The following is a 22,598-nucleotide window of genomic DNA, read 5'->3' as shown; positions in this document are numbered from 1 at the left end:
AGCCATTGTTGGTCTCCCCAGTGCTCCAGAACGATATGGTCCCACCAGTCTGCACTGGTGTCCAGACACCAGATGAGGAGGGGGACGTCATCCAGATGCTGGAGCTGCTCCCCCACACACCCGAGGAGGGTCTACCACAAGGGCTGGGGCCTGGGAGGCTGCATGCAGAAAGCACTGCATGACTTGCAGCAAAAGCTGCAAGAGCTGAAAACTGCTTGGAGGTAGCTCTGGCTCCATAGAGGAGAGTGCTGTGGTGTCCTGAAGCAGGGCAACCAGAGCAAAAAGAGAAAATGCTTTGCTGGCCCTCAGCAAGGTAGGCAAGCAAGCAAGGAAACCTGACACCAGGCTGTCCAGGGGGGTACCTTTAAGCACAGACCTCAGATAGCCTCAAGCTGCAGCTACACAAAGCAACCACTGACCTGATGCCCTGCCTGAACTGGTTCCAGGTGGCCTTAAATGCGATTTAGCGACCAATCAGCATGAACGCATTATTTTGAAATAGCTAAGCACTATTTCAAAAAGCATTTTGTATGTAGACGCGCTATTTCAAAATAAACTATTCTGGAAAAATTGCTTCCGCAATAGCTTAATCTGAAATAATGCTGCTGTGTAGACATAACCACAGTCAGCTGACAATGGAGCACAGACCTGTAAGAAGACAGTGGATGTTTTGTTTAAGGCCCTAAAATGAATTCTATCTTTGTCTCTGCCATGGACTTTCTATATGATGTTAAGCAAGATTCCTTAATGCATACACAAAAGTGGGTCAAATTAGAAATGGAAGGGCAATCTTTATTATAAAATTTACTAATTTTTGAATGCTTGACTGTGGAACCTTAACATTCTTTATCATAGGTTTTTTGGTTTTTTTTAATAGATTTATATATGAGATTATACTGTATTATTTATAAAGCTGCAGCTTTTCAAGTATGGGAAAGTTTCTGGTTTCGATATTACTGAGTTTACAATCATAACTTTTATGTAGAATTTGATATTATTTTTCATCTGCATTATATGATTTAATTATGCTTGTAGAGTCTGATATACAGTTATTATATGATAGGGAAGTATTTTCAATATTAGAAAGAGCTATTTTGTTCAGATTCGTAGGAAAAGAACAAGGTCATTTTCAATCGCTGCTAACAAATTCCCATTTGTGTTAAGATATGTCACGGGAACTGACAGTTGACATCCCAACTTAACCTTACTGTCTTGTGATGTCCCTGCCCCGTTGTACTAAAGATTCATTGCATGTGTTACTTTTTATAGTTCAAATATCCCTTGATGGAGAAGTGCCATTTATTTAATGCTGCTATTCTAGTGGGGGTTTATACTAGTGATTACCTAGATTTTAGAAAATGCTTTACAGGTCACAAATGTGAATTTCAGAATAAAACAAAGTCTTTATATACTATAAATAAATCAAGAATGCTAGTTAAATTAATTTCATATGCCACACAATAGAACTTAAGTACAGGAAACCCCCGCCTTACGATGGCCTGATTTGCGACCCCTCGCACTTACCGCCATTTTTTTAAGTGCAGAAGGGGCCGAAAACCCCTGACTTACATCCTCAGCCCTGTATTCATGACAGAACATGGCGCCTATCATAAATGCAAGTTTGAGTTACATTGCCCCTGACTTGCAATGCTATCCCAGGAACCGATCGCATCACAATTCGGGGGGCAGCCTATATTCTACATGCCACATGAACTTTATTTTTCTAGGCAGTGCAGGAAAATACTGCCTTATTTTTTATGGTGCCAATGAAGTTATTGCTTACAGATGCCATTGTTTAAATATTGGATTTAGTTCATTGTAGTCCATTGTGGTTTAGAATGGAAAATCATATTGCACTGCACTATCTTGATAAAACTTGTCACTGTAGAAGTCACCTCTCTCAAGGTGTTAACAAGATATCTGACCGAGCTGTGATAAGATGTATACATCCTATAAAGCCTCATATTGGCTACACAGTGCTCCACTAACATAGCTTTTGCTGTGATTGCAGATACATCACCTTTGTTATGACTAGGAGAATGGATGACAAACTTAGTCACCAAAAGTTATTCTGGCTGACACCTTGTGGTGTAAATTACCTAGGCACTTTCACAATGTTCTGCTGTGTAAATAACAGAATATCACACATAACTTTAGGGGTTTTTTTCTTAAAATCATATCACTTCTTGGTGAGGGGAAGGAGAGAAGAAAGGGATAATGCAAGGAACTTTCTGTTCTGTTACTTATCTCTCCGTTCCTGTGTAGTCTGGACATGATCACAAATGAAGTGCTTCCAGGAACACAAAGTCAAAAGTAATTTAGTGCCAATCAACTTTCAGAACAAACTATTGCTCCACCCCTTCACCCATTCACCAGCAGGACAGGCATGTTCTCTTCAAACATGGTGCAACTACCTACTCCCTCAGACTACCTCCCTACCATTCCTTACTTCAGTCTGTAGCTTAATGTCACAATTGAACCCTAAGAGTTCCATAGCCTAGCAAACAGCATGAAGACAGGATGCTGTCTCAAGCTTGGTAGAATAATAGAATCACAGAATACTAGGACTGGAAGGGACCTCGAGAGATCATCGAGTCCAGTCCCCTGGCCTCATGGCAGGACAATCATTGGTAGTTCAATGATAAAAGCTTGCAGTGCATATTAGTAGACCTGAAGGATCTCCCTAACTCTAGGTGCTGGTAGGAGAGGAGAGAGGGATGTTGCAGCACCCCACACTTGAAGTGGTTTCCATTATACACAGGATATACAGTTTGGTTCAATGGCTCTCAGCACCTCCAATGAACTGCTCTAGGCCCCCCATTCCTAACATAGGACTGGCAACTGTCTGCACACTTATGACATTTTAAAACAACTTCTCTAATCGAATTAAACAATCTGGGAAAACCTCCAATACACTTTTTTTATTGCACTGATAGCTGATTCCATAGTCTCTTCTATCAGTGGAGCTACACAGATATTCACCTACTGTGACCTAGCCACATAAAACAAAAGGTTGATACTTGTGTCATTAACGATTCAATGCACTTAATGTTTTGCAGGAGTGTCGGCCTCTGAGTACTAGGATATGTTATGAGAGTACTCTGTATATCTCTTCTATATAAAAAGCTGCAGTCAATGAATATTAAGATTGCAAAGTTGAGCACTAAGTTAGGAAAGCCGAGAATTAATGTTGCTCAGTTGTGCATATGCATTATAATACATTCATCAATTACATGATTACATACAATTTTTCCCCAGGTGATCCCTGTTTCATTCAGTGCACCAGACAGTATCATTATGTATATACCCAAGAAGGCTAAAGTGAGATTGCATGAGCAACTTTAATTTTAACATTCCCTAGCTTTTGAGTACTTGACTTTACAAACGAAAATGCCATTAAAAGAATGATCAGATTGTAATTTTTTAGGTTTAAAAAAATCTGGAAAAAATCAGCACGTGGACCCAAAAGGGGTCCCAAAATGGCTCCCTGGCAGGTTTAACCACAGCACAGACCTCTGCCATTTGAGGCAACTGATAAAGGATGACAACATACTTTGGCCATGCAGGTCAGCCACTGGACAGAGATGAGGCTACTTGCTTACAGCACAAGCATGCTAAAATCAGGCATCCTGAAATCTAGTTCTGTTTCTGAGGGGGAAGCTCATCTTATTGGCTTACAGGCAGTCCCTGTCTCCACCTCCAGTTACATCCCTGACCCCTTCTACCTGAGACTTTCTAGAGACTGTCCTCATCTCAGTCCTAGTCCTCTACCATTCTTTTCCCAGTGCTCACTCTCCTTGTCCTGACCTCCCATGCATCTGCTCCAAGCCCAGCCTCTCACCAGTCTCCATTTAAGCCATCTCTGCTTCCTCCCTATCTAGGCACTCCCTGTGCTTAGTTACAGTGTATTGGCACCAGTTCCAGAGAAGGTCCTGAGAGCAGCAGTTCCAGAGAAGGTCCTGCTCAGACCCTGCAGAGGAAAGCTGGAGAATGCTCTGTGCAGATAGCACCTTCAAAAAATTTAGCTGCAAAACTTTAACAAGTTTCTGCTGAGCATTCACCAGCTAAGTTTTTCCATAGAGCTATAACTTGATCAGATTTGAGCATGTGTTATTTTTTTTATCTCAAGAATAGCAAAAGGCACACCCTTGATGCCAAAGAGGTTTGCCTTCCCCAAACCAAATTTCAAGTCCCTGCTCCAAAAACACAGGAAGAAGAATGTTTCAACCATACAGTTTTAAGAATTATTTTTAGTAAGGACAAACTTGTATTTTTCCCATTCTCATTCTGGGGAACATCTGAACCTTCTTGTTGAAAATTGCTAAAAATTTTCCACCTGAATCAGATACCTCGCACAGAGAATTTCAGCTGAAACAGATAAAGTTTTGCTAAGTGATAAGCGAAACTGAAAGTAGAAGTTTTATAGTGGAAAATGTCAGGTAGGAAAACTTAACTAATTATAATGGTGTAAGTAACCACACCTATTGTTAATAGGTCAGCTGTTAATTATATTCTGGAATCAATACAACTTGTTGAAAATGTCTTCCTCTTTCCAGTTCTTAACAGTGGATTACCAACATGGACAATTAAATTCTGTCTGTCCATGCAGTTTTAAGCTAACTTCAGGTCCTGATTGGTTGATAAAATTATAGGTTTGACATAAATACTTAGATTTCTGTAAGGTATTTGACTTGGTAACATGACATTTTGATTAAAAAGCTAGAATAATATAAAATTAATATGGCACTAAGTTGATTGAAAGCTTGCTAACTGATAGTTCTCAAAATGTAAGGCTACATCTACACTGGCATGAATTTCCGAAAATGCTTTTAACGGAAAAGTTTTCCGTTAAAAGCATTTTTGGAAAAGCGCGTCTAGATTGGCAGGATGCTTTTCTGCAAAAGCACTTTCTAGATACGGTTTTCCACAAAAAAGCCCCGATCGCCATTTTCGCGATCGGGGCTTTTTTGTGGAAAACAGTACTATGCTGTCTACACTGGCCCTTTTAGGCAAAAGTATTTCGGAAAGAGACTTTTGCCCAAATGGGAGCAGCCTAGTTTTTTCCAGAAAAGCACTGATGATTTTACATGAGATGGTCAGTGCTTTTCCGGAAATTCAAGTGGCCAGTGTAGACAGCTGGCAAGTTTTTCCGGAAAAGCTGCTGATTTTCCAGAAAAACTTGCCAGTCTAGACACAGCCTAACTGTTTAGGGGGAAATCATAATTGAGTGAGTCTACTTCTAGTGGGATTCCATGGGGAGCAGTTCTTGGCTCTACACTATTTAACATTTATATCAATGACCTGGAAGAAACCATAAAAATATCACTTATAAAGTTTGCAAATGACACAAACATTTGGCAAATAATGTAGGTTAATATTGAAGAGGGCAGGTCACTAATTCAGAGCAAATTGGGGTGTTTGGTAAACTGGATGCAAGCAAAAAATATACATTTTACCAAGTGCTGTGCAACAGCATGATTATCTTTTTCGATTGAACATTGGATAACCTTTATTGAACTTCCACAGTTGTGCAGTAGGCCTGATTGTGCTTCTCCTAATCACAGAAAAAAGAGCATGCTTGACGGTGTGGCCAATAACCATTTTTAGTATTCTGTCAAATCTATCACTTTAAATACAAGGGTGTTTTCTTTTGTATTTCATTTACATTTGGTTTACAAGATCTTATTCTGATACTATTTGAACTAGAGTTAGGCTCAAAATGAAACATTGACTCAAGTGACCATGTAAAGGAGGAGAAAATAATTATAGACCACAGAAGTTATTGTGGGGAAGGGATCATCTCTTCCTTTGGTTTTGTACTTCAGTGAACATGAAAATGTTCCAATGGTGACCAGGGCCTCTGGGGAGTGCTGTAATATAACTATTAAATACTATCTGTCTTAAACCGTAGGTGTGCCTGGGGTGATTTAGAAGTGACCGGGAGCCAGGGCTGAGACCAGATTGAGGCAAGTGGTTATGCCCTTAAAGTGTCTGATATACCTGAGTGCTCATTAGACATTTCAGGGCCTTTTGCTATTTATACCCTGGTTTTATTCAGTTTTATATATTATTCAGCTAGAGACAACTAAAAGAATACAGTAGAATTCTGGGACCCATTTCTGCCATGAAGGCACAGATGAAATTCAGTAACTCCAGTGGAGATCCTGCATGTGTAAGGAGTCTGGACTTCAGGTTTGGACCTTGGAATAATAGCAGAAAATATATACCTTCCCCTTAATTCTCCTCATTCTTCTTCTGGCACTGATTTCAGCAGCACTCATACAAAAACATAAGCCACAGGTGACTCTTTGTCTGAATATTTGTCATCACAGTTTTTATTTCAGTGCTGCCATCTGGATCCTTTGGCAGTTCCACAGGCAATCATGTTGTTGGCTTTAAGGCTGCCTCTGGGACTCTCAAGTGGCTAAGATGCCTTGTCAGCTCAGATGTCATTTATCTCTTGACTTGACTTTGATCTTCAGGAGTTTGTGCAAAATTATCTGATGAAGGAAAAAATGTTTTTGCAACTTTACATTTTGGTATGTGCTCCAAGGATTTTTAAAGGAAAAATGTCCCTCTATCTACATATTATTGTATTGTACATTTTGTATTGCTTGGCATCTGTTTTTAACATATAAATAAGACAACACACCCATCCCCCAGTCTCTGTGTACAAATTTCCAACTCCTTGTTTGTTTCACAGTACAAAATTTTTTATGTTGTTTTGACATTGTCTAACAGGTGCCAAGACTGGCACTGTCCACAAATACTGAAATGTTACACCACTCCTGTTTGTTTTTAATAGGACGTTCACATGTTTCCAATAAGGAGAAAATTGTCTCATTGCCACTCGCAAGCATCTGTGTTTGTGAGATGTCTAATTCTATCTCTAATTTGTTTTTGCAAAACAAACTGAAATTTTCTACTTTATATCTTCAAAGCCATGTGTGAGAATTCAACATGCTCTTCTCTTCCCTTAAAGTTAATGGAAACCATATTGCTAAACACCAATTTTGTACTTTAAGTGTCTCAAAGGCAAAATTAGAGGTTAGGTTTAGGTTAGAACAAACAAAATGACACAATTATCTGTAAGCCAATGTTCAAATTGTATGTATTAATTCTCTTGTCACTTTAGATCACTAGAATGTGTGTGTATATTTGGAGTATGACTAGGGATTTTTTTCTTTTTCTTTTTTTTTAATGATCACAGATACATAGCAGAGTGTAATGGATTTCCATTGGAGCCCATTTTGGTTTTGTATCACACCGTTTTGGGGGGCTATAGTGCATTGAACCATTCTGCTTACCTGTCCCCCTGGATAATTCTACCTGGAACAAAGAGGTTACTGGAAAAGGAGGTACTGTGCATTTTCCCCTAGTTATACTTGTTCCCTTTCTAACATGAAGTAAATGCAAGTGATAGAAACATGCTGAAATTCAAGCTGGTATAGGCGAATGGCTTCTAACCTAAGTTCACTGAAGCAAATCTTCAGCTAGTGGTGTTAAAACAATTTGTGTACTAGGAGTGCTGAAAGCCCTTGAATGAAATTGTAAACCCAACATATGATGGAAATCAACATATTTCTGTTTTCAGCTGAAAACTATTTTTTTTTTATTTTCAGGTGTTTGGTTTTTCAACAAATGCAAATACTCAAAAATTTTCACAGAGAGATGTTCAGATGCAAAGTCAATTGTTCAATGAAAAATAATTTCAATGGTAAATTTTCAACCAGCCCTAATGCTAACTTGGAAGGAACATAGAAATAAATTGCAAGCCATTGAAAAATGGCAAAAATCTCTATAATGTGGATCAGCTACCTGTACATACAAACACATTCACCCATTCAGGTAAGTGTATTCCTCTGCATGTATGTGTAAACTATATATATGTATATAAAGTATAAAGATGAAGCTATGACAACCTCACTATAATTTTTATGCTTTATTATTTGCATACAAAATATGTATTTTAAATTTGGATTGGGATCAATATTGGGAAATCTTTTTTATCCAAAGCACTTTGTACACTTTCTAATTAAAAATTGAGTTAAAACTTAAATATAAAAAAAGAACAAAAACGAAATCTTTCAGAATGTTTGACTTGATTAATGACAGTACTTAAACATCATACCAAAGTGAACTAATTATTTCTCTGGGCAGGGGGAGGGAAGAGAAAAGAGGGACCCTCGCTTAGAGGAGTAATTTGCAAGTCACCTTGGAGTGTTTGATCTCTTCATGTGAAAAGGTTAGCTCTGTGTTAATTTCAAGCAGAGCCGATCACATAATTAATTTTCCCAGCAGGAAAAAAAGGTTCATAGTACAAGTCTGCATAAAGCTGTTAGTGCCAGACAATGACCTCTCACATCTGAATTTACACTGCTATAATTACAGGGGGTCAGCTTAGACACTGTCTGCAATTGCTACATAAAACTTAAAGAGATAGCACTTCATTTTTCCAAGAGCCATTTAAAACAGGTGTTCCTGATCCTAGATGTTCTTCTTTCCATTCAGGCAGTATTTTCATCTGTCACTGAACATACAGCTTTTGCTAGAGCATACATGCTATGGCTTTATAAAAATTGTACAGAATTGTCCCAGAAGTTGGGGTTCTTCTGAGTGCTGCTCAGGGATAAGGAGATGTTTACTTGGGAATTTCAGATGACATAATATAGCGATCTCTACATAGCTATAATATAGCTATAGATATAATATAGCTATCTCTATAGCCCTTTGTCAGGGTTGCAAAATTTTGAGGATTCAGCTAAAAACTAATTGATGGGATATAATCATTCCTTCCCAAATAGCCTCACACCAATGTTCCCTCTAATTTTTCCCATCCATCTGCAGAATAAAGTTTTTATGTGCACTAAAACATGGTGAATGTGCACCACCAATAGAAACAAAAGATCAAGTTGTGCAGCTCTGCTAATTAGTTGGGTGGCATTTGAATCTCTGCAAGGCAGCTGCACAAGTACACAGTTTACAGGGAACACTTCCTCACACCCTCAAAAAAGACTCCCACTTACCTACTGTTGCCTTCTTTTGGTACACCCAGATGCCTATAGTTCTCACACATATAGCATATTTGGGGAGAGGAAACAGGCCTATTATCCTTTCTTCCTTAATTGCACCCCCTTTTCTCCTTGTGTGGTTTTTATTACTAAGAAATCACTTCCCGAAAATTAATTCTGTCCCCATCCTCCCTTCTCCCCAAAGTCCCCACTTATTTAATACAATAACTGCCTTGCTACAGGCAAAAATTCTGAGTATTAATAGGGCTGCTATCCACAGGCTGTGATTCCCACTAGCCGGTTAGGACTCTGCCATAGGTACTCTACTGCTGTCTGCATAATGGACAGAGAATCAGTTGATCTCTCTCTCTCTCTCTCTCTCACTCTCTTTCAGGCCCTAAGATGTCTAGCCCATTTGTCCAAAGATGCCAAACTGGGACTGTTTGTAGCTATGCCCTTGCTGTGGCAATGTTAGATTGGCCATGTCAAATTTCTAGCTAAAGTGGAAAGCTCTCAGTTTTGAGATGGTTTACATGGTCCATAACAGTAGACTCACCAAATGTCACATTATTTTTGGATGCTGTTTTCTGAACAAGAGTTCTTTTTTTTTTTTTTTTTTTGCATTTTCAAACATGTACAGTTTCTTGCCACTTTAACCAGAAAGGACACTCTCTAAGGGTATGTCTACACTACAAAGTTAGTTCGAACTAACGGACGTTAGTTCGAACTAACTTTAATAGGTGCTACACTAGCGCTCCGCTAGTTCGAATTTGAATCGAACTAGCGGAGCGCTTAGTTCGAACTAGGTAAACCTCATTTTACGAGGACTAACGCCTAGTTCGAACTAGCTAGTTCGAACTAAGGGCTGTGTAGCCCTTTAGTTCGAACTAGTGGGAGGCTAGCCCTCCCCAGGTTTCCCTGGTGGCCACTCTGGCCAACACCAGGAAAACTCTATGCCCCCCCTCCCTGCCCCGGACCCCTTAAAGGGGCACGGGCTGGCTACGGTGCCCGTGCCAGGTGCAAGCCTGCCAGCACCCAGCTAGCAGACCCTGCACCTGGCACGGCACAGAGCCACCCACCCGATGCCCCCCAGCCCACCCCCTCTTGCCGGGACCAGGTTGGCGGCTCCCGGGAGCTTGCCCTGGACCGCAAGAGGCGGGCACCTTCCTGGGCTAGTGCGGACATCGTGGACCTCGTCCACGATCTCTGCACTAGGCACAGGAAAGTGGCCGTCTAGGGCAGGAGAGCTGCCAGCCTGGCCACCCAGGACCAGGTGTGCATGAAAATCAAGGGGGTCCACTGAGACCCCCGACACTGAGCCCTGAGCTTACAATGGCCGTCCTGGGTCAGACCAAAGGTCCATCTAGCCCAGTAGCCTGTCTGCCAACAGCGGCCAACCCTAGGGACCCTGGAGGGGATGGACCGAAGACAATGACCAAGCCATTTGTCTCGTGCCATCCCTCTCCAGCCTTCCACAAACTTTGGGCAGGGACACCACTCCTACCCTCTGGCTAATAGGACTCCATGGACCCAACCTCCATGACTTGATCTCACTTCCCTTTAAACTCTGTTCTAGTTGTAGCCTTCACAGCCTCCTGCAGCAAGGAGTTCCACAGGTTAACTATTTGCTTTGTCAAGAACAACTTTCTCTTACTAGTTTCAAGCCTGCTACCCATTCCTTTCCTTTGGTGTCCTCTAGTCCTTCTTTAGGGGAACTCAGGAAGAACTTTTATGAATGCACCCTCTCCACCCAACCCCTGCTTTTAGAGACCTCTATCCTGTCCCCCCTCCATCTCCTCTTTTCTAAGCTGAACAGTCCCAGTCTCTGTAGCCTCTCTTCATCTGGGACCTGTTCCCAACCCCTGATCATGTTAGTTGCCCTCCCCTCTCCCAGCCTTTCTCTTCCCCTCTCCCACCTCCTTTTCCCAGTCTCCCCCAGTTTTTTTCAATAAAGACAGAGTCAATGTTGGAAGAAACATTATCTTTATTTTGTACATCAATAAGAAGGGGGGCTAGGGAAGGGTAAGTGGAAGGAGGTGAGGGAGGAATGGGGTACGAGCCCCCGATGGGGAGGACTGGGCTGGCTCTGCGGGCTTCTGGGGGTGGAAGCTCTCCTGCAGCCCCCCAATTACTCCCTCTCCCCAGATGGCAGCCTGCGGCAAGTGCAGCCGGGCTGATGGCCGAGTGGTGTGATGTGCCCAGTGTGGGCACTCAGGGCACTCCAAGCCAGAACTTCTTTGCAAGCGGGGCACCCCTTAGAACTGTGTGTCCGGGGTGGGGGTCGGGACCCTTTAAGCGCAGCCCTCGGCTAGCCTGAGACAGTATCTCCATGCTCTAAGTCCTCCTTTTATGCCCTGCCGGCACTGCTTCCGGCCATCCTTAAGCCCTGTTCAGAGTCCACTCAATGTGGACTTACTAGTTCGAACTAGCAAAACGCTAGTTCGAACTAGTTTTTAGTTCTAGATGCGTTAGTTCGAACTAGCTTAGTTCGAATTAACTAATTCGAACTAAGTTAGTTCGAACTAGCGCTGTAGTGAAGACATACCCAAAATGACTTAGCCACCTGCATTCTGCTACAAAGACCTTTTACATCTGCACTTGAAAGGGAATCCTCTGAACTGTCATTCATGTTAAAATTCGACACTTTCCAAAAAGGACTCAACAAACATTTGAACTATCTCACCCATTATCAAGACAGCTTCCCCAATTATCACCTGTAATACCATTAACTCACAAACATCCCACTCTCCCTACCTTTAATATCATCAATTCACAGACACTTACCTTCCTTCCTTCCCCTCCCCCCCTCCCCCCCGCATCCCCCTTCTGTTCTGCAATGTGATTTGTCCTTTTCATATTTGTTCATTTTTTTAATTGTATCCTTTGGTATATATGGTTGTGACTACTTTCTTCCACTATTTGATCTGAGGAAGTGGGTCTGGCCCACGAAAGCTCATCATCTAATAAACCATCTTGTTAGTCTTTAAAGTGCTACATTGTCCTGCATTTTGCTTCATGTACATCTGATACTTCTTTGAAGACTGAATCCTTTTCTCACATCCCCAAACCGGCATAAATGTAATGACTACAAAGTGTAAACAGAAAAATAAGTTCAGATGCTTCTCTTCTGAGGAACAAAGTTGGGAGGCAATTCAAGCTGGAGCTTATTACACTTTGTATTCTTGTTCCTGTGCAGACAGATTTCAATTTGTTCTTCTTTATTTGTTTCAGGTTAATCTAAACTGTCAGGGAAAGACCTGTTTTTCTCTAGGGAACACAACACTTAAATAAAATGGGCAGATTTTAACAAGCATTGAGCACTCAGCATCCCGAAGCTTCAGGATCTCTACCAAGCATTTATAAACCTCAACTACCCACCCAGAGAAATAAAAAAGCAAATTGAAAGAGCCAGACGAATACCTAGAAACCATCTACTTCAAGACAGACCCAAGAAAACCAACAATAGAACACCACTTGTCATCACCTACAACCCCCAACTTAAACCTGTCCAACACATTATCAAGAAACTACAGCCTATACTGGAACAGGATACCATACTCAAAGATGCTCTGGGAGACAGACCCATAGTCTCGTATAGACAACCACCTAACCTCAAGATGATTCTTACCAACCACCACAGGACATACCACACTAATACCAACCCTGGTACCTTCCCTTGCAACAAACCCCGTTGCCAGCTTTGTCCACATATTCATTCTGCTGATACCATTATTGGACCTAACCAAGTGAGTTATAAGATCAAGAATACATATTCCTGCGCATCCAGAAATATAATCTATGCTATCATGTGCCGAAAGTGTCCGTCTGCTATGTACATTGGACAAACATCTCAGACACTTCGCCAAAGGATTAATGCCCACAAAACAGATATCAGACAAGATCACAGAGAAAACAGTTTCTTGCCATTTTAACCAGAAAGGACACTCTCTCAATGACTTAGCCACCTGCATTCTGCTACAAAGACCTTTTACATCTGCACTTGAAAGGGAATCCTCTGAACTGTCATTCATGTTAAAATTCGACACTTTCCAAAAAGGACTCAACAAACATTTGAACTATCTCACCCATTATCAAGACAGCTTCCCCAATTATCACCTGTAATACCATTAACTCACAAACATCCCACTCTCCCTACCTTTAATATCATCAATTCACAGACACTTACCTTCCTTCCTTCCCCTCCCCCCCTCCCCCCCGCATCCCCCTTCTGTTCTGCAATGTGATTTGTCCTTTTCATATTTGTTCATTTTTTTAATTGTATCCTTTGGTATATATGGTTGTGACTACTTTCTTCCACTATTTGATCTGAGGAAGTGGGTCTGGCCCACGAAAGCTCATCATCTAATAAACCATCTTGTTAGTCTTTAAAGTGCTACATTGTCCTGCATTTTGCTTCAGCATCCCCCACTGAGAACAATCGGCACCTTTAGGTGCTGGGCACTGATGAATATCTGGCCGCTTCTTTCAAGTATCTAATGGTACATCTGCAGTGAAGCAAAATCTCCACGTAAGTGTGTCTGAGCCTCAGTCAATGGACTTGAGCTCACACTTAGGCTATGTCTAGACTATGGGTTTTTTCCAGGATACTGGAGGTATCCTGTAAAAATTTCACTGTGTCCAGGGAATGCATCTACTCTTCCACTGCTTTTTTTTTTTTTTTTGCAGAAGAGCAGACATGCTCTTTCAGAATCTCTGTCTTCCTCCTCCCGTGAGGAAGAAGGGCTCTTCCGAAAGAGGGTTTTTCTCCAAATTTGGCCCAGTGTAGACAGGCCAAATTTTGGAAAATCCTCTTCCAAAAAAACTATCGGAAAAAGCTCTATAGTGTAGACATAGCCTTAGGGGCGAAAAATAGCTGGAAAGACATTCTCACTTGGGCTGGAACCTGGCCTCTGAGACTGGGCAAGGTGGGATGACCTTGTAGGTCGGTGTGCAGTCTATGCTGCTATTTTTCACCCCTGAGAGCACAAGTACCCCAAGTCTGAGTCAGTTGATCTGGGCTCTGAGTTTTCTATTGACCTTTGGTCCAGGCCTGTAATTGAACCTAAGCTCTTCTGAAAACCTTGCCCAGGTTTTACATCTACCAGTTGTCCACCAGCAACTGGATATTGAGCGAGTTCCTCCAAGATGCTGAACCAACAGACATAGAAAGAGCTATTCGCCCTTCTCCCTAAGACAGCTTCTGTCTCCATTCTACCAAATGGTGAGTGACCACAGGCCTGATGCAAACCCAGTTCAAAGTAATTGTAAATGCTCCCATTGCCTTCAACAGGCTATATATCAGCCTTCAAGTTTTTTAGTTTTATCTCTTACTCTTTGTTGTTTACAAAAGTGTCCACACATATGAAAAAGTGATGGCTACATTTTTTAGATAGAATTTGATTGGAAAAAAGCAGCTGGCATAATGCTGAGTAACTCCTACTTATTAAGTTCTTTTGTTATATTTATATCAAGTGAGTCTAATGGCAGTCTAGAGTTTAGTAGAAGCTGACAAGAATGAAGAAAGTGCCCTTCGTGCGATTCTCTGTTTTCACACTATAGGATATTCTTTTGCTGGAGAATTCCCGTATCTAAGGGTATGTCAACACAGCATATGAATAACTGACGTTATTCTGAAATAATATAGTCCACGTCTACACTACAAGCAGTTATTTCAACATGTCAAAATAATGTCAAGCTGGAGGACTTCTTACTCTGACTCCTGTAACCCTCATTTCGTGAGGAGTAAGGGAAGTCGGAGGAAGACTGCTATTCTTTCAACTTCCTGCTGTGTAGATAGCGCCAAAGCCAAAATAAGCTATTTTGACTTAAGCTACACAATTGACGTAGCTCAAGTTGCATAGCCTATTTCGGCTTTAGCCCCACTGTGTAGACGTGTGACAGTAACAGCAGACAGTGAATAGGGGCACAAGCTTGCCCCTTTAACACAGTGTTGGGAGAAATTACACAGCCTGAAGAAATTCAATCCATGATCGTGTCAATGGTCATTAACTTTGTCCTTTGTGATAGCATTTTTTTGTTCTGTTGGAGAGCTTTGTTCCATATAGATTAGCAGGCTGTGTCAGTGAGCTGGGAAGATGAGACTTCACTGAGATAGCAGCTGCATAAAAATGATGACAAACAGCAGTGACAAGACAGCATTGGTAGCTTAGGGAAGAATAAAATAAAACCTAGTAAGAAAACAGAGTTCATAGAGCAGTTCTTATCAAAGCTACCAGTGCCACAGAACAACGTCACACGTCTGATTTTATACTCTTGAATACAGACACGGGTATGTTGTGTGCTGCAGGCATTAGGCAGGTTCCCATGCTGAATCAAGAAGGTGGTAGGAGAAGAAATAGTGAAGCCTGAGGCAGATTATCATATGTGACACTATCACTGCTACATCTGCAGTCTGATCTCAGGTTCCCAAATATGTTGCTCTATGCTTGCAATGGTGTGATCCAATATTCTATAGTACTGTAGAAATTGTCATTGGCCTCCAACAACCAAACTTCTACCCTTCCCTAAAGCTCCCCACAACTCAGCTGCTGTGTTAGTGGAATTATTTTTAATTTCTCTTTCTTTTTCTCCAACTAAGATACTTTGAAGTGATCATTTTAGTCACATTTAAAAATAAATGACACCATGGATACACCGGTAATACTTCTCCATCAGAGAAAATAAAATGGGAAATGGCACAGACAAACTGTGGAAGAACTGCAGTAGTTGACTGCAGTGTTGCTGTAATTAATAAATGCCTTGCAAAGCCAGGCACAATGATAGATATTAACCCCGGAAAGAAACAGAACTGTCCTGTGAGTAATAGAGTGCTAATTAGGGATCCGCAGACATGTCTGAGATAGCAGTTAGTGGAAGGAGATGGGGGGAGGAGAGGTTTGGATGTAGAAAAGTGCTCTTGTTTTGTTTACTGTATTTATTCTATGTGACTGCATCTAGACTGGCATGATTTTGCGCAAATACTTTTAACGGAAAAGTTTTTCTGTTAAAAGTATTTGCGAATAGAGCGTCTATACTGGCATGTGCCTTTGCACAAAAGCATCCATGCCAGTGTAGACGCTCTCTTGCACAAGAAAGCTCCGATGGCCATTTTAGCCATCGGGCTTTCTTGCGCAAGAAATCAACTTGGCTGTCTACACTGGCCCTCTTGCACAAGAATACTTGGGCAAGATGGCTTATCCCTGAGCGGGAGCGTCGGAGTATTTGTGCAAGAACCACTGATTTTGTACAGTACAAAGTCAGTGTTCTTGCGCAAATACTCGCGGCCATTGTAGACAGGCGGCAAGATTTTGCGCAAAAACGGCCGCTTCTGTGCAAAATCTTGCCAGTCTAGACGCAGCCTGCGTGGTTTACTGTGAATGTTACTGTCTGAAAAGGAGGGATGATTAATGGGGAGGTTTCTGTGTCTTACAGCAAGTCAGGGGTTACAATATTGATGCCCTATGCACAGTTTGTTCAGCAACCGGGTTTACTCACTTTGAATAACTCTTGTGACTGGTACATATTATGTTTTTGTGCAGCCTGCCCTATACTCAGGGTTAAACTGGGCCCTCACAAGGTCCTATACCCTTTAATTCTTTTCTAGTCCGTGGTCTGTAGGTCCTCAAACTTCCCTCAGTATAGCGTAATCTGAATATCTTCCAATAGTGCATGAACTGATCAGAATGGAGCTGGACGGGAAACAGGTATCCCCATCTCATGAATATTTCTAAGAATTTGACATTATTTCCATTCTGAATGAGGAAGAAAAAAATTAATACATTGAAAATATTTGCAAACAAATAAAATGAACAAAAAAAAACGGGAAATGCATTGAATCTAGCTCTTTCTGGCAAACAGATTTGGTTTTGACAAACTGGCATTTTTCAACGAAGAAACAATTCAAAAAGTCCCAACCAACTTTAGCTGTTACTAACATCAACTATGGTATGACATTTTTTTTTAAATCACTCTGCCACAGTGGTATTGCTGTTTTCCATATTCTGTGTGTCATTGATTTTGCATCTCATATTTGTTCCTTATTGTAAGTTAAAAAAAATATGCTAACTGCTAGACCCACAAACTCAGACTGGACTACAAAATTTAGGCTGGGTTCTTCCCAATTCACACATCAGTAAAGGTCAAATTTTGACAGAGACCAAATTGTACCCTCAATCAGCCCTGACAACAGTCCATTGTCTGCAAATTGTGTCATAGGTCCTGTGAAAATCCTCACACAGCTAAGAAGAAGAGGTCTATGTAGGGATTACTGCAGATATGATGTGAAGACAATGCTTGCATACATATAAAAAGGCATAATATGACCTATGCATATGTCAGATGATGTGTGAGAAGGAAAGAACACACCCAGGATGAAGTTATGGAGCTGCCAAGTAGAGAAAAGCATCTTTTTACTTTCAAACTGAGCAAACTGAATAGAAAAATCAGTCAGCTACACAAAGTTGAAGTCTGTACTGAAATTTTCTACTGGAGATGATCAGTATTTAAAAAAACAACAACAAATGGTCTGGTAGCACTTTATAGACTAACAAAACATGTAGATGGTATCATGGTGGGCTTTCGTGGGCACAGCCCACTTCTTCAGATGACTGGAGTTATGAGTTTGGGATATGAAAACTCGAAATAAATAGGAGAGGGGAAGGGGAGGGGAGAGAGAAAGAAAAAGAGAGGGTGGTGAGAGACAGAGCATCATTAATTATCTGGAGAATGGGTACTTAAACCGTGATCACAAATAGGGTCATGTGGCAGCCCAGCAGGGGGGCTGCATGAACTGGGAATCCAGGGCAACACAGCAGCCTAGCAGGGGGCCAGAGCCATAGATGCCAGGGAGCTAGAGCCGAAGCTGGGGCCGTGCAGCAGCCCAGTAGAGGAGCCAGATCCAGAGCCATGACAGTACGACGGGGGACAAGGCTGTGGCAGCTTGTGGGAGGTCGGGGATGGCAGCTCACCAAGCCTGGACCATCATTAAGCAGCCTGGCATGGTCAGCCTGTTAGCAGGGTGACCAGCCAGAACTGAAAGCAGAGATAGCAGCAGACTAGAAAGCCAGCAGCAAGCCACCTCCCCAGTATGGCAAATTCCCTTATTCAAGACCAGTCAGGTCCTGAGGATGCTGAACCAGGGAGGTCCAACCTGTACTAGGCATCTTGATTTTTCTTTGTCAGCAGTGGAAGGCAGCAATAGTGCAGTTAGAGTGTCAGCAGTAAAATAACTGCCCTATTGCAAGACAATTTAATAAACAGCTTGAAAGGGAGGCTGCAGATCTTAATTTCATTTATAAGTTTGGTACCTGCAACAGAGGTCTAAACAAAGACTTTTTGTGGATGGCCCACTTCCTTCCACATCCTAATGACATAAAAAACCAAGCACCCGGTAGTTAAGAGCACCTAGTATCCACTCCATCTGCTTCATTTAGGATGGACACTCTAATTGACAATTCCCTCCTCCCTTTTTTTTCTTCTTTTTCCGTCTATTCTCTCCCGCCCCATTCCCCCATTCCCTTTCTTTCTCTGCTGTTTATCTGGAAACTGGACCCCTTAGCTCCATTCATCTGAAGAAGTGGGTTGTGCCCACGAAAGCTCATGATATCAACATGTTTTGTTAGTCTCTAAGGTGCTGTAAGACTATTCAGTATTTTTAAAGTTTTTTCAGCAGTAAAACAGTTAACTGCAATATTGAATCTTAGCAAAATCATCATAAATCACCCTTCATTCCCTAGACAAAAATACGTCAAACAATGAGAACAAACAAACGCAATACTTGCACAAATTGACAGTTAATAATTGTCATGCCAATGAGCCACATTCTCATCATGGATGCTGCCATCTGTGTCATGCCTCCCTTTGGTTTTAGGAGGAATGTCTGCAGAGAAAAAATGATTTGCTTGAAGGGTGGCATACTGATTTCCAAAAGAAAGCTTATTTGATGCACATTTCCATCAAAATCCCCGGAAAGGATATCAAATGGGAGAGGGTGTCCAAAGCCGTGTCTATATCAGCAGTAAGCTGATGCCTAGCTGCCTTTCTGAACAAGGAAACAGACCTTTCAATATGGGCTTCAGGTATCTCAGGGGACATAGATCAGCTTTCATGTTGAGTTCCCTGTCCATACCCAGCCCAGGCCAGGAAAGCTAATGATCCAACCAATGGACCAAATTCAGTTATGAATCCTGGTCTTAGGGCACCTGAGGCATACTGCATACATGCTAAGAAGAAGTGTGTTATGAAGAAGGTAGGAAAGTACTTTGCATCCAAAATTTCCTGGCCCTGATTTCCTCCAGCTATCAATCTGTCTAAAATACTACCTAGTTATCCCCAATGAAAGCAACTTAGGGAGTCTCCTGTTTAGAAAAGTTAGCACATCGAATCAGAGAGCAGAAATATCATGTGACTTAGGTGGCCAACCATAAAGCCAGCATGTAAATTCCAAATGTTTTAATAAATACATACAATGATCAAAGTATCCACAATTTAACAGACTAATTTATAAACTGTGATATGTGTGCAGATGATTTGAGAACAGGAAAAAAGTTGATAGATTAAATGCATGTAACTAATATGTCTACCATCTTTAAGTAAAAATATTTGTAACTGCACATGAGGAAGTATGTTTAAATCTTGTTGGAACCAATGTTTATTCTGAATTAGTGATGGCAGTAAAAGCTGTAGAATGGCAAGCAGCTTTTTACTCATTGTGGTTGTAGATATAGTAGATTCAATGTAACATAACACTTTGGATTTTGGGAGAAATAATAGCAGGGCAAAACAACAGATCAGGGTAGGTCATTTAATTGTTCAAGCAAAATGGGTTTCTGCAAGGATGGAGCTATAATTGCCAAACTATATGAAAACTCTGCTTTATATTACCAGTTAACAATGGCTGGGAACTGCAGGAAGGTGGCAGTGTAATTAGGACAGGAAAGAACAAAATGAAATGGAAAATAATGTAAGAAGCAGTAAGAAGGCATTGAGATGAGAGAGAGGAAAGAGAAGAGGGTATAAAGAGTTGAAAGTAGAATCAATGACACAAAAGTGATGCTCCTCAATGACTGGCAGAGGAAAGCTAAAACATGGTGGTGTTACAGTAGGAAGGCAGAAAACTTGGGCTTTATTCCTGATTTTGTCACTCACCGTAGCTTCAATCCAGCAAAGCACATAAGGAAGTGGTGAACTTTAAGCATATGAATAGTCCCAAATCTTTTTTAATGTAATGTGTGCCCAACAAAAATACAAGTATTGAGCAGTCCCTGTGCTACTCTTTATGTAGTGGATATTTTATGACTGGCCCTTGCGAAGGAGTTGAAGATTCCCTGTGTCCATCCTTCCTTGTTGTGTGCTCCTGCAAGGACCAGACACAGTCTCTACTAAACCTAACTGAAAAAAAATAGGCACATTTTTTTTCCTATCAGAAAATGTTGTTTTATCAAAAACAAATCTCTTTCATGGAACATGTCTATTTCAACATTTTTTTAAAAAAACGATTGAAACATTTTCATTTGACTTGTTTCAATTAATTCTATTTACTTTGATATTACAATATAATGTTAATATATTACATGTATACATGCTGTTTAACATATAATATATTTCATATTAGAATGTTTGTATATTTTCAAAACAAAACAATTTTATTCAGAGAAAGTCAACAATTCAAATTGTTTTCAAATGTTGTTTTATGTTCTATGGGGAAAAAATGAAATTTGGACTTTTCATTCTGGTTGAATTTGCTGCCAGATAAATTCAAACATATTGAAATGTCATCCTCAATTTTCTGAACAGGTTTACATTATACCTCTGTTAATCAATTTTCAGACCTGTAAAATATGGATTTCCATATTTTTACCTCACTTTGTAAAGTATATTAGCATCTATCTCATAGTATGGTATCCCTACCTCATTCTTATGGCTGTACATTGACTTACTTTGAACCTGATCTTTCATCCACCAGTCAACAGTGAAATGCCTATTGATTTCAGTGAGAGCAAGACCAAGGTCTAAGGCCTCAGTACTACAACTGATAATGTGTGAGCTGACTTTTGTACCCATGAAATACTCCACTAGCTTCAAGAGTTCTCCATTCACACATATTAGTCCACCTATGTGATAGCAATTGCAGAATCCTGATTGTAAGGCTCTCTGTGAGTTCCTTTGGGCAGGGACTTGTCTTCCTCAATTTGTCTATAAAGTGGAATAAACACTATGATTGTACAGAAATAATAATAATGGATTTTAACTAGTATAATCACATTTAGTTTTCCCCTTGTAATAATTATTGCATAAGTAACACGTGCAGGCAAAATCAAACCTGGGTTCTCCAAAGTTTAGTGCATGACCCTCTACCACATGAACTAAAAATCAGCTGGCTGTTAGCTAAGGCCATAGAGCAGACTCATTCTCTTTAGTAGTCTCAGTGCCACTAGATGGGGCAGTACACTACACCCAGAAGGGTGCAGGTTACACATATTTTCATCTGTTATGTATAGCTGAGTTCAAAGTTCTTAGATATATACCAAGGTAGGTCTGTGAATTAGAGTATGTCTACACTTGCACCCTCTTTCGAGAGAGGGATGCAAATGTAGACATTTGAAATTGCAAATGAAGACGGGATTTAAATATCCCATGCTTCATTTGCATATTCACGTTATGGTGCTATTTTGAAATAACAGACACTGTTAAGACATGGTTGTTTCAAGAGAAAACCCTTCTCTCGAAATCACTGGTAAACCTCATTGTATGAGGAATAAGGGTTATTTAGAGAGAAAGGTTTTCTTTCAAAATAACAGCGTCTTAACTGCGCCTGTTATTTCCAAATAACGCTATTTTGAAATAGTGCCATAACGTGAATGTGCAAATGAACTGCAGGATATTTAAATCACAGTTTCATTTGCAATTTTGAATGTCTTCATTTGTATCCCTCTATAGAAAGAGGGTGCAAGTGTAGACATTCCCTTACATGACTCATCTGATGTAAAATTACCTTTGGAAAGTACATACCATAGTGCTATAACATTTTTTAAGCATTCAAATCCCAATGTACAATTCAATTATAATGCACTTGGTGTTAAAGTATTGGCTTACTTCATTGCTATTGTATAATATTGACCAGAAATTGATTTGAGAGTGCTTAGCAATTGCTGTTATTACATGGTTATTTACTCCTTCTGAGTATAGTACATGGTAATTTATTTTAGAATTGGCTATAAAATGACTGCCTTGTTCCAAAATTCGAAGAATTTACTGGATTCAACTTGACTACACAATCAAACTCTACTAGCATCATTTGAATTCACAATAAAGCTTGTCCTACCATCTCTATAGACCACATAGCAGCAGCCACTTTAAAAGGGACTGAATTATTGAAACAATACCTAAATCACTTTCATGCTTGGTCTGAGCCCACACCCACACATTTTTAGATCTGAGTAAAGGAAGAATCCGGATTTTGGCTATTCAGTCAGGCATGTAGATACTAAAATGCACCAGGGTCCATTTTATTCAGCATAAATTGCAGACCTATACCTTCATCTCTGTACAGCAAAAATGGTATCCAGCAACCATTCCAAAGCCTGAGAA

The 22,598-nt window shown here is 40.6% G+C and overlaps 1 long non-coding RNA gene across 1 annotated transcript; it reads left to right on the top strand.

The window, feature by feature from the left end:
• Window positions 1-7,139: 7,139 nt before the first annotated feature.
• Window positions 7,140-12,555, top strand: LOC102456991 (uncharacterized). The gene is made up of 3 exons (XR_331282.5): window positions 7,140-7,358; window positions 7,623-7,848; window positions 12,243-12,555. It is a non-coding gene; the product is annotated as an uncharacterized LOC102456991 (long non-coding RNA).
• Window positions 12,556-22,598: the final 10,043 nt, after the last annotated feature.

This window comes from Pelodiscus sinensis, chromosome 1 (genome assembly GCF_052426305.1).
Source record: "Pelodiscus sinensis isolate ZL-2025 chromosome 1, ASM5242630v1, whole genome shotgun sequence".
Classification (NCBI taxonomy): Eukaryota; Metazoa; Chordata; order Testudines; family Trionychidae; genus Pelodiscus; species Pelodiscus sinensis.
The sequence above is the reverse complement of the archived record's forward strand: the minus strand, read 5'-3'. Positions and strand labels throughout refer to the sequence as shown.